The following is a 14,175-nucleotide window of genomic DNA, read 5'->3' on the forward strand; positions in this document are numbered from 1 at the left end:
TAGTGCATTTTTCAAAGTTTTCGCAAATTACCAGGAAGGTTAACTTCATGGTAATTTGCTCCCCTTATTTGCGAATTTGCAAATTTTTAACGTTTGATGCATTGCATTTAAGGAATCTCAATTTGAGAGTTCTTAAATGCAATCGCAATTTAAAAAATCACAATTTTGCGATTTCTTAAATTGCGAAATTACAAAAATGATAATGCATCCCAAAAATTGGATTTGCATTCGCAAACGGCCGAATTTTGCGATTTGCACCATTTGCAAATGCAATTTCCATTGATGCATGTGCCCCTTAGGACTTAAAATTGCGAACATTTGAGACTTTTTAGGTTAAAACTAAGAAATTCCTGTTTGCTGAATAGGATATCCCTAATTAATGTTAATTTCCCATCCACAATATGTTTTGCGGCAAAGCATGCGTTTACTCTAAGGTCTTCTACTGTCCACATATATTAACGGTCAGGAAGTGTGAAAAATAACTAGTGAGTTTCCATTGAAAACGAATGGTACAGTGTTTAGGTCACCATATATTCCTAATTCACACTGGCCTGTCACAAGTAATATTTTAGGGACTTCACAATAGACAATTGGAATATTAGGCTAGAAGGTGGGACCAAGCATAAGTCATGACCTACAGTTGGGGGGTGAGGGTTCAATTCCCAGCTCGGAGCACAGATGATGCTTTTTTTCTTTTTATTAAGAACTATAAATGGATGGGCACCAAGCAAGCGGGCTACAGCTAAATCATGCTCTTCGCTCGCGGACACCGCCTCAACCAGGGCACCAATGCGAAGGCCGAGCTAGAATGGAGCTAGTTCTCCGTGTTGGTAGACTGGATGCAGATCTTGGTGGATTGACAGAGGCCTCGTTCCCTCTCCCATTGGTTGTCAGCTGCAAGAGGCGCATGTCTACACAATGCAGAGGAGTGGAGTAGGTGGTGACGCACTAGTTGAGGAGTCTGGAGGGGATGTGTGCACCACCGAGGTACTGTGCTGGTGGGGATGGGTGGAGTGGCAGCACTGAGGCGTAGGTGGGCTTGTCGGCCTGTCTATCCCCAATTCTTGCCCTCTCTGAAAGAAAAGGTGCCCCAGAGTTGAGGTAAACCTCAGGAACAAGCGGGCAGCCATAAGTGAGAAAAGCAAACCGCCTAAGAAAAGACTGAAATGAGGCAAAACAGAGATAGAGTACCTCAGGAAAACTGCCTCCAAAAATTTTTATGACCTCCTCGTCAGTCTTCCCCACTCTAGGCCTCGCATGCGTGATAAGTACTCCAGTCCACAGACTTGTTCCCTAGCTGACTTAAATTACTTCTCCCAATATGGCGGCTGACTACCCAGCCATCTCTAGAAAAAGAAGAATTACTACATCATGTCCTGTTAATTACTTACTCTGTGAAAGACAACCAATATAAAAGATCTAATCAATCCCACCCTCCGGGAGGGAGAGGAATATAGGGCTATATCTGGGAAGACCTGGGCTTGGAGTAATGAAGATTACTGGTAAGTCAATGGAGCATTTCTACACATTAGATGTCAGGGAAGGAAGCAAGAGACGTAAATGGAAACCCACAAGCTTGATCCATTACAGACCAATAACCCACGTTGAAGGAACTTCTACAAGAAGTAAGAGACCCAAAGTTAAGATTGATACACAAAATGTACTTTGTGATGGTCGAATTAAGCCTCCTATGATCAGATTTTCATAAATTCAGTGACAGAGTTGAGTAGAAGGCGCACTTCCTCACTAATGTAACAGCTGAGACAAAACCCGTGAGAGCAACAGTTGAAGGATTGAGCTTTTTGATTGAATACACACACACCCACCTAGAAGACGCAAAGGGTGATAAGGGGGAACACCAGACTAGTGGGAAACCAGAAAGGGCAGCGGGCCTGGGCACATAATCATACATGGATGACTGGATTATTACAGTGCTGAAACAAAAAGGCCTCTCTAAATTCTACACATTGGAGCGACTCCAAGGTTAACTGGAAACTGCGAAAGATTGGGGCACCTCCCAATGCCAAGACTGAGAGAGTGTTCAATTTCCTGAATAGAGATACCATACTGTAGGCAGCCAGACAGGAGCTAATCCATACAAAAATTCAATTTTCCGTCTGTGCTCCAACTTCCCCATGGTGGTGCAGAAACCAAGGCATAGACCTAAACATGAATTAACCCCTTCACTGCGGCGGCTATTCCGCTGCAGTGCTAAGGGGGCGGGGGGCCCGCACGGCGGTCCCTTGCTGGAACCGCTCCGTCACCATCCGCGTTTGCGCTGTGCTCATGACTGAGCGGTTCCGTCACGGCCCCGCCTGCTCAATTGAACGCTCAGCGCAGGCGCGGAATCCGCGCTACGCAGGCGTGCCGAGCGGGTCGTGACGGAAACACTCCGTCATCAGCACAGCGCAACCGCGGCTGATGACGGAGTGGTTCCGTCACCAGCAGGGGAGGGGTTAAATGATGCTGTTCTCTGCATGGCTGAGAGTTATTTTGGATGGTAAATATGTATTTTCAACACACCTTAAGAAGCAGAGGTCTGGGCAGAAGGAATATGGATGAAACGGGAATAAAAGGACACACTCAGAAGTGAGAGGATTCAGAAGTAAACCATGGATATATGCCAAAACTCTCAGAGAAGATCAGACAGGAGAAGCTCTGAGAACTGAAGTCAAATTCATTTTAGGGCCCTTAACAGACTAGCACTTAGTGCCGTGTTTATTCACCTAGTACCTCTTGTGTTTCTAAGTCTGACGGCTGTCCTTAAAAAGTTTACAGTGCAGAGCAGAGTTAATGCGTCTGTGGAAAATTTTTTAAAACAACAAGGCCACCTTAGCATGTTTAAATCTAGCATTCTTTAAAATACTTTTTAAAAACAATCTCTAGTCAAATAGTGAGGCATCAGAACCCTATCTAATCTGGCTACTATATTTTTGGGTTTGTAATTTCTTGTATAGCATCAACATATCAACCCGAGGAAGTTTAAGGAGTTCTGGACAGGATACCAAGTGGGAGAAGAACATAGTATAACTTAGTGAAGAGGTGGAGTTTCAGTTGCTTGTGATAGATGATGTGGTCAGTGGTGTAATGGAGATTAGCAGAGTGATTGTTTCTTTTAAAAGCGTAGTCAGAAACAGGAGAGGATGTGCTCTATTATGTCGTAGGGCAGAGAATAGATTTTAAGAGGGTTTGTGATAAGATCTTAGTTCTCACTTGGGGAGAGGTTTCATATAAACATGGCCAGTATCATAGATATGTTTGTGGATGAGACTGAAGTGATTAGGGTACAATCTTCCCAGATTGGCTAACAGTGCACTGATTTGAAGCCTGGTACAGTGTTTTCATGACATGATCTGTTAGCAGTGGAGTGAGCCACCCTCACACCCGATTCCGCTTTCCTCACTGAGACCTCGCTCAACTCCACATCCATACCAGACATTGCCACAGCGATCACTAATGGATATAAAATCACTCCCCAGGACTGCACCAACAAGTCAGGAGGAGGAACAGCCATCATCCACAAAGAGACCACAGAGTGTACCACCACCACCAACATCGCCATCCCATAGAACATCTCAACTTCAAGTTCCGCACAGACGACAAGATAAACATCAGAGCCTCCTTTGCATACTGACCCTCAGGCCCATGCTCCAGCTTTTGCAACACCATCATAGACCTCTTTGCGCCCCTAGTCTTAGACTCCAAGGACTACATCTTTCTCTGCAACCTAAATTTCCACATCGATGACCCCAATGACCAATATATCGCACACCTCCTCGACAGTATGAGCAGCTCTGATTGACCCAGATCGTCCACAACCCTACACACACCGCAGGACACACACTGTACCCAATTTTCCCGTTCAGCAACTGTGTCAAATACAGTCATGTTACAGAACTCACATGGACTGATCACTCCATTGTCCACTTTATCATCTCTTGCCCATGCACCGCCACCCCCAAGATGACCAACGCCCCCACCAAAGGTTGAAAAAATCTCAGAGACCAGCTGGGTGTACACCCTAAACACCCCCAACACTGGGATTGCCACCACCCTCAAACAGGAAGTGAAAAACTGCCGCACATGAATCACCAATTGCGCAGACAGCATTATCCCCATCAAGATCAAAATCCAGAGAAAATCATCCAAAAAGGCCAGCTGGTACAGCCAAGAACTCAGAACAGAGAAAAAAGACAGCAAACAGTTGCAGAGGAGATGGCACATCAGTAAGGACACCTCTGACAGGGCAGCCTTCACGACCTCCCTCAACTTTTACCACTGGCTGCTGAGGGCAACAAAGAAGACCGCCCTTGCCACACCTATTGAAACCAGCGCCAACAACACCAAGGAACTTTTCAACATCGTTAAAGAATTCTCCAAAGCGCCTGTCAGCGAAAACCACATCACACCCTCACAGGAGCTGTGCAACAAACACTCCCACTTCTTCCATGACAAGATCACAGAAATATATACAGAAACTTCGAACCCCAACCCACACTTACGGACTTCCTCGACAGATACGCCACCACCCTAACGACACGAACCACACACTGACCACCTGGAATATCCTCTCCACCCTGGACACCACCTCCACCATGAAATCCACCCACTCAGGAGCTCACACAGACCCATTCCTGCACCACATTTTCAACCTCCGAAACTAAAGGTTCAGCCAGGAACTCGCCACCCTTCTCAACACCTCTATCACCACTGCTACATATCCCAACACCTGGAAACATGCCAAAGTCAGACCACTTCTCAAAAAACCCTTATTTGACCACAGCAAACTCATAAACTACAACCCAATCTTCCTGCTCCCATTCCCTGTGAAGGTACTGGAAAAGATCACCATCAATCAACTCATGACACACCTGGAGCAGAACCAGCTACTCAACGCCTCAGAATCCGGCATCCGCAGCAATCACAGCACTGAAACTGCCCTGATCGCAGCCATCGTCAACATCCAAACCCTCCTCGATCAAGGAAAAACCACAGCTTTCATCCTCCTTCTCCTCTCGGCAGCCTTCGACACCGTATCCCACTACACACTGACTGAAAGACTCCACATTGGCATCTAAAGTAACGCACTCGGATAGATAATCCCATTTCTCACGGAAGTTCAAGTTCAGAAATTTGTATAGCGCACTACTCACCCAGAGGGTCTCAAGGCGCTTGAGGGAGGGGGGGTGCTTTACTTATCGAATATCCAAGTTTTTAGTTGCTTTCTGAAGGAGAGGTGGTTCTGTGTAAGGCGGAGGTGGGTGGAGAGAGAATTCCAGGTTTTGGCCGCAAAGTAGGAGAAGGATCTTCCACCCCATGGTGGATCTATGGATGCGCGGAATTGCGGCGAGGGCTTGATTGAACAATCGTAGTTGGCGGGTGGGGGTGTAGAAGGACAGTCACGTGTTGAGGCATTCGGGTCCTAGGTGGTAGAGGGCTTTGTGTGCGTGGGTGAGGAGACGGAACGTTATTCTCTTGTTGACGGGGAGCCAGTGGAGGTCTTTCAGGTGACCGGAAATGTGAGCTTGACGAGGGATGTCCAATATGATTCTGGCTGAGGCGTTTTGGATGTGCTGGAGTTTTTTCTGTAGTTTGGCTGTGGTTCCGGCGTAAAGGGTGTTTCCGTAATCCAGTCGGCTGATGACCAGTGCGTGGGTGACCGTCTTTCTTGTTTCGGTGGGGATCCAACAGAAGATTTTTTTGAGCATGCGTAGGATGTTGAAGCATGATGAAGAGACGGCGTTGGCTTGTCTGGTCATCGAGAGGGAGGAGTCCAGGATGAAGCCCAGGTTACGTTCGTGATCCGTAGGTATGGGTGCGGTTCCCAGGGCCGGTGGCCACCATGAGTCGTCCCAGGCAGAGTGGGATGACCCTAAGATGAGGACTTCCGTTTTGTCCGAGTTTAGTTTTAAACGGCTGTTCTTCATCCACTCGGCTACTTCTTTCATTCCTTCGTGTAAGTTGGTTTTGGCGGTGTTTGGGTCTTTGTTGAGGGAGAGGATCAGCTGGGTGCCATCTGCGTAGGAGATGATGTTGAGGTTGTGTTGGCGCGCGATGGATGCGAGGGGACTCATGTATACGTTGAAGAGGGTGGGACTGAGTGATGATCCTTGTGGTACGCCGCAGATGACTTCGGTGGCCTCTGATCTGAATGGGGGGAGGCGGACTCTCAGGGTTCTTCCGGCGAGGAACGAGATGATCCAGTCCAATGCTTTTCCTTGTATTCCGATGTTGCTGAGGCGTTGTATGAGGGTGCTAGGATGACTGTGTCGAAGGCTGCGGAAAGGTCAAGTAGGATGAGCGCGGCTGTTTCTCCGTTGTCCAGTAGAGTTCGAATGTCGTCTGTGGCTGCGATGAGGGCGGTTTCGGTGCTGTGTTTGGCTCGGAAGCTGGACTGTGAAGGGTCGAGGGATTTGTTGGATTCAAGGAAGGCGGCGAGCTGACTATTGACGGCTTTCTCAATGACTTTGGCAGGGAATGGGAGGAGCGAGATGGGGCGGTAGTTCTTAAGTTCAGTGGGGTCTGCTGTGGGTTTCTTCAGAAGGGCGCGGAGTTCGGCATGTTTCCAGCTTTCCGGGAATGTAGCGGAGTTGAAGGAACAGTTGATGACATCGCGGAGATGGGGTGCGATGATCGAGTCTGCTTTGTTGAAAATGTGGTGGGGACATGGGTCGGTTGGCGATCCTGAGTGGATGGAGTTCATCAGGTGGATGGTGTCTTCAGTGGTGATTGGGTTCCAGGCGCAAAGGTTGGTAGAGAGCGGTTTTGGTTCGGAGGTGGGTGGAGTGGACTGGTCTTCGGACTGGTTTTCAAAGCTGTTATGTATGTCGGCAATTTTGTTGTGGAAGAATGAGGATAGAGAGTCGCAGAGGTCTTGGGAGGGAGTGATGTCATTGGTGCCGGTGGTGGGGTTGGTGAATTCTTTGACGATGTTGAATAGTTCCTTGCTGTTTTGGGCGTTGTTGTCAAGTCGATCCTTGAATGCTTATTTCTTGGTGGATCGGATCAGTTGGTGGTGTTTGCTGGTGGCGTTCTTGAAGGTGGCCAGGTTGCCAGTGGTTGGGTTTTTTCTCCAGGCTTTCTCGAGGGTGCGACAGAACTGCTTGGATTTCTTAAGGTCATCGTTGAACCAGGGGGCTTTTTTGCTACCTTGCTTGATTTGATGATTTTTAAAGGTTGCTAGTTCGTCGGCGCTGTGGGTGATCCATTGTGTGAGGTTGGTGGCTGCTTGGTTTGGGTCCGATGATTTGGCAGGAGGGTTTTGGGGGAGCGATTTGAAGAGCTGCTCGGTGGTAATTTTGTTCCAATTTCTTCGGGGAATAAGACCCACCTTTCCCCTCTAAACCCAAGGAGATCATCTGCAGTGTCCCCCAGGGCTCATCCCTATGTTCTTCAATACATACATGACCTCGCTGGCCAACATTGCCAGATCTCACGGTCTCAACATAATTTCCTACGCAGACTACACCCAACTCATCCTCTCACTCAACGACGACCCCACCACCAAAACCAACTTCTGAAAATGCCTAACAAACATCGCCGACTGGATGAAGAACAACTGACAAGACTTAAGTACTGATCTTTGGCAACAGCAGCAACACAAGGAACAACTCCTGGTGGCCATCAGACCTAGGATATGCACCCACTCCCTCCAACCATGCCAGAAACCTCAGAATCATAATTGACAACAAGCTCACCATGAAATCACAGATGAACGCCATCTCCTCTGCCTGCTTCCTCATTCTGTGCATGCTATATAAGATCTTCAAGTGGCTACTCCTACACACGAGATGCACCATGACACAAGCCCTCATCACCAACCGACTGGACTACGGCAATGCCCTCTACGTAGAAATCGCAGCACACCTCCTACAGAGACTTCATACCATACAGAAAGCCTCAGCCAGACCCATCCTCGGCCTTTCCAGATGAACCCACATCACATCCCAACTCAGGAAAGTCCACTGTCTTCCCGTACAGAAGAGATTCCTATTCAAGTTGCTGACCCAGGCACACAAGTCTCTACACAACCAAGGTCCTGCCTTCATTAACCACCACTTGAACTTCCACCAACCATTGAGAAGACTATGCTCTGCCTCCCTTTCATTTGCCCATACTCCCTGCCTCTACGGAAGCAGAAGTGGAGGACGCTCCTTCTCCCACATAACAGCAAATACCTGGAACAGTCTCCCCACGCACCTCCGGACCATCACCTCACTTCTGGCATTCTGAATGGCCCTCAAGACCTGGCTGTTCGAATAAGCCTCCGGGACCTGCAGGCACCTGGATACCCTATTGGGTGATTAGCCGCACTTTATAAATCCTGATTGATTAATTGAGTTGCTTGGTTTTGTTAAACTGGTTCTTTTTTATGATGAATGTGGGCAAACTATACTATATTAGGTCTAAAATAATTTCCCTTTGGGATACTTCAAGAGCATTACACACTAATCACACACCGCATTCAGTCATAACAACCAATCACCAAGAGAGTATAACAGTAGCCCAAGAGCCAATATGGAAAGTATTAGAATAGGCTAAAAAGCACCACTTTCAATATTAAAATGACAAATTGATCAACAAAATGTTAATAAAACAACAGTACAAATAATGCAACTCAAACCCAACAATTTATAAGCGGTTCAACATTTGGTCATATTTTTCTATTGTTTTGTCCAAAGGAGAACCCTTGTGGTTTAATTCTTAAAGAAGACCAAGAAGCGACGCCTCTCGGTGGCATAAACAGGTCCAACCACCTTCTTCAGGCTTAAATCAAAATGTCTCCCAGCAATTTTGTCACAGTCTGGGCCTTCTGACTCTATACCGGGAAATAATTCCTCCGGGTATTTTTTCGTATCTCCCAGAGTCTACAAACACAGAGGTGGAAGGGAAATCTCCTCACTTATCCCAAGGTGTGACAACCAAATATGTCACAATATGTTGTAGATCTTCAATTCACTTGATATATTCTGTATGCTGTTTGTTAATCAAGATTTATGCAAACAATAACAGACACCCACCAATCTATGATGTCTTTTATGTCTGCTCTCAGACACCTTATTCAGTTTTTCGATGGTCTAATTTAATGAACACGGAGCACGTATGGAGCACACACACTGATTTTTACGTCCCTGCACTCCGGCTCCACACTTGATTTTAAGTGGCGAAAATTGAAGCAACATTTGAAAATAGGAATTAGCCTATGATTTAAGCAAATTAGACCATCGAAAAACTGAATAAGGTGGCTGAGAAGGTGGTTGGAGCTGATTACTCACATTAACAGCATGGAACAACTAAAACACACCTGAAATTATCTGTACTGATGTTTTGACGTGTTCCATTTACTGCTGGTCAGAGTTGTGCCACCATGAAACTTCATGGGTGTTAATAACCCACACATTATGACTTTGGATTATAGAATTTACTCAGCACTCATATCTATGGTGTCACATGTATCCCCTATATTAATTTCAGAACACAGCTAAATCACTCGCACTCACACCTTAAGCATAAAGACATAAATAGTAATTGTGAGTATATAAAACGGTTGTCCTATTAGTTATTAGTCCTCTGGCTAAGACTACACGTTTGTGTCATTAATCAGATTTCTTCATGAATGACCCTTGAGAGCGTTCAACATAAACATGTTTAAGAGTGTTCCTTGTGATCCAAATAGTTTTTTGCACCAAAACCACAAGCGCCCACCAGCACTTATCAGTCTGTAGCCGCCATCATGAAAGGGAGCTCGATTGTGTCCCGAGTGAGATTCTGTACTCGTAAACACCACCTCCTCGACTCAGGACCTGCAAGACGCTAGAAGAGCACCACTCGCCAGGAAGTCTTAATATGGATCATCAAGACTTCCATGAGCCCCTGTTCTCCATTAGCAGTCTGCTCTTGGTCTTCATAGGCGCTGGGATGCCTCAGGGTAACCGTGCGCGGTATAAAATTCAATAATAATAATAATATAGCTTTGGTCCAGCTTCAGCCAACATTGACCATATTTGCTGCCTATTTATTGTAGAAGATTTGGATTTCAGTTCTACTTCCTACCAGCTGGGACGGAAGTACAGCCGGCACAGAGTGCTTGATGTAGTAAAACAGCCCTGAGGAAGTCATTGATTACTGCCCTAAAGGTCGAAACATGTGTCGGCTGGACAACTAGCAGAAGAAAATAAAGATCAAAAAATAAAATTTGGAATTGTTTTGATGAAATGAATGCAATAAGCTGGTGTAATTCATAAGTGTGTGCACGGGCAGCGTGTTAGCACTTCTGTCTTGCCTGTGTTCAGTCAATCAGTCATGGCTTTCTATACAAGGTGCACTTTAAGGTGATCTAGTGCAACAACTGTAGAGGTGGAATGGTAGTATGTGCCATTATTCGCCTACATCACCAGGAGTTGCCTTAGAATGCTTACAAACGGATGTATGACGTTACAACGCATGCTTTTACCACGCATGCTGTTACAACGCAAGTATTATAACGAAAACCTTTACAACGCATTACACTTGGGGGTGCTGGATAGTGAATAGTTTAATTTACTATTCCATCTCCAGTCCCCGTGGACACTAGGGAAGGTGTTGGATAGTAAATTAAAACTATTCCTTATCCTAGAGCGCCCCCCAGTGTAATGCATTGTAATGGTTTTTGTTGTAATACATGCGTTGTGACAGCACTGCGTGGTAAAAGTTGCGTTGTAAAGGTTGCATACCCTTACAAACGGTATGTAATGGCCTTTCCCCGTTGTCTTGGTTTCAGATTTGCAGTTTTAGAGATATAATAGGAGATAGGGACTTGGAACCCAACGACCTGCACTGGGATGAACGAGAAAACAATCTAAACCTATGTTTCAGGGAAGAAGTTTAGCTTCTGCACATTGTCGTTTTACCTCTGCAGATTTCTTTGATTCCTCTGTGGAAAGGATTCCCATTCGAATGAGCAAGCCTGGATGCAGTAAGACTTAGCCCAGCCATGTGCATATGAGTTTCAGTATTTGTGCACTGACTGAGCTAACAAGTCAAGCCTTTCAACGTGCATCAGCTCTTAACACCCATTGGACGGATTTCACTTTTTTCGAGATTCTTGAGGTCTATGCTGAACTGTAGGCACAACATTTCACAAGCAAGAAGAGTAAACAAGAAATAAAACATTTGCATTGTGTGTAGAAAGGTGCAAAATTCAACGTCAATAACAACCCTTTTAGGAAGCAGGAAAATCAAATTAAATTAAGAATGTAAATAAAGTATGTTTGTTTAGTTTAGAAAATGAAAACTGGCGCAACAAATGCATGCAGCATGCAATGTGTGGTTAAAGGTTACAGGATATACATATATACATATACATGATATCATCATATTAAACCTTTGTTTTCTTTCAAACAATCTATGAATTCTGAGAATAGCTGTCTTTGTTTCATTTGATCTAATTGGACTAGTACACCAGATAACAGTGATTTGAAACAACAAAAATCTCAGCCATATGTTATGCAGTGTACACTATGTGATGTGGCAGCCGAAATGTGACACGTATATAATTATGCCAAAGAGGCCAATACTACTTTGCGAAGTGCACCCTATTATTAGCATAGGGTGTTCATTGCAAAGGTTGCAAGCATTAGATGGGCCTGGAAAGGGAAGGCTGCCAACATCCATTGGAAGTGAGTTTTACAAGCAGAGCCCAATGGGAATCGATACTATTTTCTTCACTGCAATTATAACTTCCTGCATATAAAATTATAAGTGAGCACAGGGCCTGAATATGTCTAGCACCAATCAAGCATCTATCCCTCTGTCCATCTGTCTGTTTGTCCACGGGCTGTATGTGACAGCCCAGTGTGTTGTGTGCTCTTTCTGACTGTATGGTGTTGTATAGGACTGTTTGTGGGTTAGTATGCGCAGTACGGCCCAACGGAGGCAAGTAAACAAATAAATAAATAAAACACATGTTGTTGTGTGCACTTCATCGCATTTGGCAATGCAGCGCGTGCAATGAAATGAGTTTTATTTATTTATTTGTTACCTCCGTTGGGCCGTATTCCGTAGTTTACTACCCCCACCCTGCTCCTCCCCTGCCCGCCTATCCGCCTTGCAGCACTCCCTCCACGGGCCGCTACTGAGCCAGAGTTAGTTAGATTCCAGAAAGTTCATTCATGCTATAACTGAAATCAAGCCCCCATGTCTTTAATGTACTTCTAGGCCACTGATGCTCAAAGTATGGCCCGCGGGCCAACAACGGCCCAGCAGAACTTTCCTTGTGGCTCACCGATCTTCTGGGACCGCTGGTAACCCGAGAGAGAAAACTGCACCTATACAGTTGTTGGCATATTTTGTTAGCCCAGCAACATCGTTATGCTATTCTGGGCTTTTTTTTCCTATTGTCAGTTCAATGTGTTTTATGAGCAGGGATGCCCTGTTCACAGAACAGGCAGAAATGACTCTAGAAACAAACCCTAGAATAAAAAAAAACACACACACAAAAAAACGATGCTGAATGGCAATTTTTGTGCTCTTTTGGTTATGGGGTTTGTTTCTACATCCATTGTAGCTTGTACTTTCAACAACGCAACCCTGCTCATTGGTGGAAGCTTAAATGAGAGAACTGTGAAAGTGCTTCAAAAAATGATGGGAAATGTGATCATGATTACAATGGGAGGGTCAGTGGGTGTTGAGAGGGGTGGGAGAGAGGAGTTTAAAAGAACAAAATATTCTCTAAATATTTTGTTGGTCTTTTAATCTACAGGTACCGGAATATAAAATATAATGCAAACATCTTACATGAAAAAATGAGTGCAAGTGAAACTAATATGTGGAAATGCATATGTTATGTTATTTAAATTTATATAGGCGCAACAGCTACCCAAAATGGTTTCCCGGCGCCCGGCGGAGACAACAACAGAGATGGGAAATGGAGCTTACTGATTAAAAAGCCAGGTTTTAAGGGATTTACGAAAGAGTGTAACTTTCATCTGAGTACGAAGAGACAGTGGAAGAGTGTTCCATAGAACAGGGCCCAAAACAGAAAAAGAACGGCCACCCACGCAGGATAGTTTGATCCTTGGCACCTGAAATTTAGCCTGAGTAGTGGATCTGAGAGAACGGGAAGGTAAATAGAGATGGACCAAATTTTGCACATACATAGGAACCATGCCGTGCTTAATTCTGAACATATAGTTCAGAGCCTTAAACTTAATCTGATTCTCATCAATAAAGATCTTTGGTCTCTGTGAGCGCACAGAGTAATACTTGAAGCGCGCACTTGCAGCTGAGGACCGTTCGCGCCGACGCTTTTAAAATGCGCGCAGCATGAAAAATGTTCACTTCCTTTTGTAGTTGGTGGCAGTAGAGACCACCCGAAGTTTGTCCTCAAGTGGCTCCTGATGCCTTTCTTTTGTTAAAAGGGCACGGCTGTGAGGCATGTTAATCGCAGCACCTGTGTGCGCTGAAATGAACATGAATACTTTCACGAAGGGGTGCACAATCTGCCCCGCAGCTGTGCCCTATTAACAAATGAAAGGCAGCAAGACTACAAGCATGACGTGCGTTCAGGTGTTTCAGGACTTGCTGCATTTCTTTTGTAGAGCGGGCGCACAATCTGCCCGCTCCATTAACAAAAGAAATGCAGCAAGTCTACAAGCTGACATGTGCTTACAGAAACACCTGAAGGCACACGTCATACTTGTAGTCTTGCTGCCTTTAATTTGTTAATAGAGCGGGTACGCAATCTGCCTGCTCTACCAACAAAAGAAATGCAGCAAGTCTACAAGCAGACGTGTCTTTTCAGAAACACCTGAACGCACGTCATGCTTGTAGCCTTCACAGACGTTTTAAGGCATGGCCAAAGTGGGCCAGGGCCCCAGCCTTTCAGGCATAGCTGGCAAGGTTTCAGATTGCTATGTGTTAACATATGGATAATTTCTGTGTATGTTTGAGTGACATTTCAAGGACTATGAGTGATACTACTTATGGATGTATGACATCACAACGCATGCTTTTACCACGCATGCTTTTACATCGCAACTTTTACAACGCATGCCTTTACAACGCATAGTGTTGAGGGGTGCTGGATAGTGAATAGTTTAATTTACTATTCCAACTCCAGTCCCCGTGGATAGTAGGGAAGGTTTTGGATAGTAAATTAAATCTATTCCCTATCCTAGAGCGCCCCCCAGCGCAATG

This window comes from Lissotriton vulgaris, chromosome 10 (genome assembly GCF_964263255.1).
Source record: "Lissotriton vulgaris chromosome 10, aLisVul1.2, whole genome shotgun sequence".
NCBI classification, from domain to species: domain Eukaryota; kingdom Metazoa; phylum Chordata; class Amphibia; order Caudata; family Salamandridae; genus Lissotriton; species Lissotriton vulgaris.